The sequence below is a fragment of the Neomonachus schauinslandi genome, chromosome 1 (assembly GCF_002201575.2).
Source record: "Neomonachus schauinslandi chromosome 1, ASM220157v2, whole genome shotgun sequence".
NCBI classification, from domain to species: Eukaryota; Metazoa; Chordata; class Mammalia; order Carnivora; family Phocidae; genus Neomonachus; species Neomonachus schauinslandi.
Genome location: NC_058403.1, coordinates 91,468,874 through 91,474,980, shown reverse-complemented (window position 1 = coordinate 91,474,980; position 6,107 = coordinate 91,468,874). Strand labels below are relative to the sequence as shown.

At 39.7% G+C, this 6,107-nt stretch overlaps 1 non-coding gene across 1 annotated transcript; it reads right to left on the bottom strand.

The window, feature by feature from the left end:
• Positions 1-2,153: 2,153 nt before the first annotated feature.
• Positions 2,154-2,255, bottom strand: LOC123326975. Its single transcript, XR_006541448.1, has one exon. It is a non-coding gene; the product is annotated as a U6 spliceosomal RNA (small nuclear RNA).
• Positions 2,256-6,107: the final 3,852 nt, after the last annotated feature.

The following is a 6,107-nucleotide window of genomic DNA, read 5'->3' as shown; positions in this document are numbered from 1 at the left end:
ACATGCGGGCTCTTCTTTCACCTGCCTCTACTACCACTTTCATTGGAGGCTGCTACTCGGGGAGAATGCTTTGTAGAGGGTGATCCTCTGCTCCTGCTCCCCATTGGCTAAGGCTCCAGTGCTTGACCCTCTCTCAACCTCTGGGAGGCCTTGATTAGGAGTCGAAACCAGGGGCGCCTGGGTGGCTCAGTCAGTTAAACGTCTGCCTTCAGCTCAGGTCATGATCCCAGGGTCCTGGGATTGAGCCCCGCATCGGGCTCCCTGCTCAGCAGAGAGCCTCCTTCTCCCCCTCCCTCTGCCTGCCGCTCTGCCTACTTGTGCTATCTCTCTGTCAAATAAATAAATTTTTAAAAATCTTAAAAAAAAAAAAAAGGAGTCAGAAACCATTTCCATGGAGTGCCAAGATGAGTCTGATTGCGGTACATCAAGGATGAGGGATGATTGTGATCCCAGAGACTGTGGCTCTGAACCACATTTTTGGTCTTAGAGCAAAATATATTCTCTTTAGAAAGAAAAAAAAAATCAGAAAAAAAAGTTTAGCTTGGCTCTTTACATGGAAAATGTTCCTGCATTATAACAATAAAAAATATACTGCATGCCCTTTTTAACATTCTATCATGTTCACTTCACTCTTCCTTTGCTTATCTATTACTGGAACGCCCTCCCTATCCTCCCTGCTTCCCTAATGTCCTTTGCTACCAAACCTTCATTCTTCCACTTCTGGGAATATTTCACCAAATATCTATTTTATTTTTATTTTTTTTAAGACTTTATTTATTTATTTGACAGAGAGAGACACAGCGAGAGAGGGAACACAAGCAGGGGGAGTGGGAGAGGGAGAAGCAGGCTTCCCGCTGAGCAGGGAGCCCGATGTGGGGCTTGATCCCAGGAACCTGGGATCATGACCTAATCCAAAGGCAGACGCTTAATGACTGAGCCACCCAGGTGCCCGCACCAAATATCTTTTGAGAAGGCGCCTCCCCTATTTTTGTCACTGGTTTTGGTGGGATTGACTCTATTCAGAGCTCTAGAGGTAGGCCCAGATCATGACTGAAGAGTGTCTTACTCTGATAAAGCTTAATTCAGATAGTATCTTCTTCAAAGGTTTAAAGTGTACAAGTCAGTGGTTTTTAATCTATTCACAGAGTTGTGCATAGTTGTGCATAATTAATTTTAGAGCATTCTCATTACCCCCAAAAGAAACTCACCCCTTTAGCTCTCTGAACCCTGCCAGCCTTCGACAACCACTAATCTACTTTCTGTCTCTATATTTGCCTATTCTAGACATTTTATATAAATGGAATCATACAACATATGGCTTATGTAACTGGCTTCTTTCACTTAGCATAATACTTTTAAGGCTTATTGATATAATAGCCATGTATATCAGTACATTGTTTCTTTTTTATTGCCAAATAATATCCCATTGTTTGGATATACCACATTTTATTTATCACTTCATCAGTTGACTGACATCTGAATTCTTTCCACATTTTTGTTATTACGAAGAATGCTTCTATGAACATTTTCCAACTTAGCTATGCCTCAGTACCCAGACATTTGGTCAAACACCAGTCAAGATGTCATTGTGAAGGTATTTTTCAGATGATTTAACATTTAAATCAGTAGACTTTGAGCAAAACAGATTATTCTTTATAATATGGATGGGCCATATCCAATCAGTTGAAGGCCTTAAAGGAAAAATGGCTGACATATCCAAAGGAAGAGTCTGCCTTCACATTGCTTTCAGAGTCAAGCTGCAACATCAACTCTTTCCTGGGTCTCTTACCTGCTGCCCTCATACTCACAGGAGCCAATTTCTTAAAATAAATCTCTTTTTTTCTCTCTCAATTTTTTGCTGTCACTTAGGTTACAGATTCTTTAAGGAGAGGATGTTTAAACTTATTCAATCTTCTTTGGAATAATTATCATAAAGCTGGACATAAAATGTTGTTAATCTATGAAAAGTAAGTGAAAGTATGTTAATGTATCCTAATAAGCATAAACAATGTATTTGTTGATCCATCATTATAAGCTATGGAATTAAAAAATGATTACAGTTAGTTTCATTTGTATTAGTACTATTTTGGTTCAGGAGCTTTTAAAATTTTTATTTATTTATTTATTTATTTATTTATTTATTTATTTATTTACTTATTATGGAATGCTTCACGGATTTGTCTGTCATCCTTGTGCAGGGGCCATGCTAATCTCTATCGTTCCAATTTTAGTATCTGTGCTGCTAAAGTGAGTGCCTGGTTAAGGAATTTTAAACCTGTTTCATTCTAAACCTAATATTTTCTTTCTTTCAATGTAGTTTGAATTGGTTTCCTGTCACTTGAAGCCAAAGAGTTCTAAATAATATACCTACCTCCCATAAGGATAGAACAGCATATAATAAAACAGACATAAGATAGGTTCATTAAAATAAGGATTAAATGAATATGAGGTATGTAATAAAACGGGAGGAAGAATGGTCTTACCAGAAATTCCAGGCTAAGGATAATTGCTGTAATTGAGAACAAAATTTATCTTGACTTTCTTAGCAACGAAGGAAAAAAGGAAACTCAATAAATTACCTTATTCTCATTGTCAAATAAAGGAAGCCTATTTCTTTATCAAGATAATGGAATATTATTCAACCATCAGAAATAAGGAAATCTTGCTGTTTGAGACAGCATGGATGAACCTCAAGGGCATTATGTTAAGTGAAATAAGTCAGACAGAGAAAGACAAATACTGTGTGATATCATTTGTATGTGGAATCTAAAAAAGCCCAATTCATGGAAACAAGAGATTGTGATTTATAGACCATAAGGTATTGGGAGCCAAGGAACAGAGGTTTGGTGACCAGTAAAACAGAGTTTGTCCAGGGAGAGGAAGTGAGTCTGTGGTGCTGGCCTTATGGGGTAACTGGGGTGGACTGTCCAAATTCTACCAACAGCAGGAGGCTCAGCACAGAGGCAGGTACAATATGAGCTGCCCTGGTTGGGTGAACAAGTTACTGAAGCCAGCTGAAGAACTTGCTCATAAATTCACAGGAAACTTCTAGAAAGAACTGGAAGTGGGGCGCCTGTGTAGCTCAGTCATTAAGCATCTGCCTTCAGCTCGGGTCATGATCCTAGGGTCCTGGGACCGAGCCCCGCATTGGGCTCCCTGCTCCGCGGGAAGCCTGCTTCTCCCTCTCCTACTCCCCCTGCTTGTGTTCCCTCTCTGGCTGTGTCTCTCTCTGTCAAATAAATAAATAAAATCTTAAAAAAAAAAAAAAAGAACTGGAAGAGCATAAGGGGATTGAGAAAACTTACAATAATGGTGTCTGCCAGAATCAGAGAAAGGGTGTTTATTAATGTTGATGTGATCAAAATGTAACCCCTCGCTAGTGAGGTCTGAGACACAGAGATTACACATAATATACCACAGGGTATGTTTCCAAGAACTAAAAGAAATACTGCAGTAACTACATAAAAGACTAGAAATGATTTCAAATATAATATCCTGCCCTTCAAAAACAGAATGGGCACAGTTGCCTTTGTAGTAAGTTTACTCTGTTTTCAACTCATTGCTTTCTGGTCAAATTTCAGAATCTTTCCTTGATCAAAACGGTTTGTATCTTAAGCGTGTAGCTAAGCTAAAGACATTTTTTTTTTTTTTTACTTCCTTTCTCTGTGAAAGACATATTATATTGATCTGTATCTATATCTGTCTCTACAGGCGTTTCTATTCAGGGCAAATTTTGAATTTGTTTGGGGAAGACAGTATTTAGCATAGTCGTTATGAAGAGACTCAGGTATCATACAAAGCTCTCGATCTCTTAGAAAGAGAAAGTGACCATAGGAGTAAATCAGGTGTGAGAGTGAGCAAGAGTGGTAACAATGACTCTGAAGAAAATCAGACCAACCTGCTCCTCTGTGGTGCTGTAGTTCAGGTAAGATAGGGGGATGGACAGATCCATAGCTTTTTTAAAAACATTGCTTCAAATTTGCCTCCATTTGCGGAAAAATTACTAGTGGTAGTCCTTGGCCTTGTTTTGTTTTCCGTTTTTATTAGTGACTTGGATGGCAACATGGAAAGCATGCTCATCATACTTATCAATGTCACAAAGCTAGCATAGGTCGTTTGGTGACAGACTCAATGTCCAGGAAGTTCCTGGTAGGCTGGAATGTGAGAAAAAATACCTACAAATAAAATTTAATGGAATTAAATAGTCAACCAATTAACATTAATTAAAATCAAATAAGATGAAATCAATTGCATTCCTAATACACCCAGCTTGACCACTTTTCATGGAAGAGGAAACACGATTTAGTAGGATGAGGAGACAGCTAAGGAAATCAGTACCATATGACCTTGTAATGACACGGCGTTTTGTCCAAAGTGAAGCTGTAAAGGGTACCACTCTGGGCTTGTGTTCCGATGCTGCCTGAAGCATGAACAGCATACGGATACCCACCTTTCAGAGATGTTGAACAAGTAGGCCCCCAGACGTGGCAGAAGACGAGGACGGAGAGAGATCTGGAAGCCATGTGATGAGATGAGGATTCAGCTTATCCGAGATGTTTATCAGGGAAAAGAGAGTCTTCAGGGAGCATGTGACCAGGATGGTCGGTTCATTGGCAGGGAAGTCATGTGGAAGGCCACTGTTATTATTTTGTCTGCCTCTAGAGGGCAGAAACAGGACCACTGGGGGAAAGTTGCAAGGAGGCAGGTGTCTGAAGACTTGGTATAGATCTGGAGTTGCTGATAAAAGGCTGTCTCGGCAAGAAACATTTCCCTCTTCCTGGTGGTGTTGGGGCTGGGCTGGGTGCTTAGCTGTCATGGACACGGGAACAAAGATTGTGCTTTGCAAGGACGAGCAGGCTGAAAACCTTTTGCTCCCTATCAACCCTGTGATTTTCTGAGCCCTGGCTGTCATACAGCTTCTACCTGCATAATTTCTGATAACTGTGGGACGGATATTCTTGTTTGAAATGACTTTAAAAAATTATATATGTATATATATAATTATATATATTGAACTACAATTTGCCCTTGTCTTGCCTTGAACGATAGTGAAGAAGGTGAAGCTACTACCCTGACTGGTTGCATTGTTCTGGAGAAGTGGGTTTGACTACAGTTGCAGCGCTGCTCTTAGATTGTGTTGTTGACTGAGCTGGCTGTCCTTTCCTCTAGTTAGTACTCTAGTAAATTCTGAACCCTCTTCAAAACAGGATTAATTGGCTTTTTGTCAATGTTCATATTGAAGCTGGTATCAGATCTGGCTCAGGACATCAGAACAAGAAGTAAATGCAAAGAGTTAATGCCCTCTATCTAAGGTCAAGATTGGGTTTCAAGATTAGAGGCAAGACTGAGCCTGCCTGCGAGAATCTAGCAACCCTAGTTATGGGCAAAGAAAGGAAGGAAGGATATTGAGACTGAGAACCTGGCTAGGTCTTCTAGATACTATGTATTACTGGCTGTAGTGATCTCTGAGAAGTTCAAATTTGAACATTTTAGACTTAGAGAAGTATTCAGAGGTTTAATGGTTTGAGATTTTTTTTAGTGCTAGTTTTAAAACTCATGCTTTCTGATATGTTAAAGTTGCGTTTCTTTTGTTATAAGGTATTTGAAATCAGGAAGTATCACTTTGAATCTTTTTTTTTTTTTTAATACGCTCAGTCTACATTGATTGCCTGGACAATAGGAAAGGCTTACAAGTCTAGATTTTGTTACACGTCATAACTTCCAGGCATCTTCATTTGGATGTTAATTTTTGTATTTGAGCAAATCCTAAACTGCTTTTGGAGCAATGTTATGAGTATGGTTCCACAATTTAGGAACTCAGGTGGCAGGTGATTTGGGTTGTTAAGACCATATGGTGAGACTCATTGCCTCATATGGAGGCCCTCCTTCCCGTTTGCAGACCATCACCCTGGCTTACGTCTATCATCTCCCACCCAGGCTGGGTTCAGGGCATGCCTTTCTGATGAGAGGCCTTGTTCTACATCCTGCTTCCAGAATAGTCAGCTTTGAAACCTACTTCAATCACTCCATGCCTCTATAACCTCATTGTATTAAAATTTAAATCCTTCAACGTGTAGTTGAGAGCCCTCTCAAAGGTCCCATCTTTT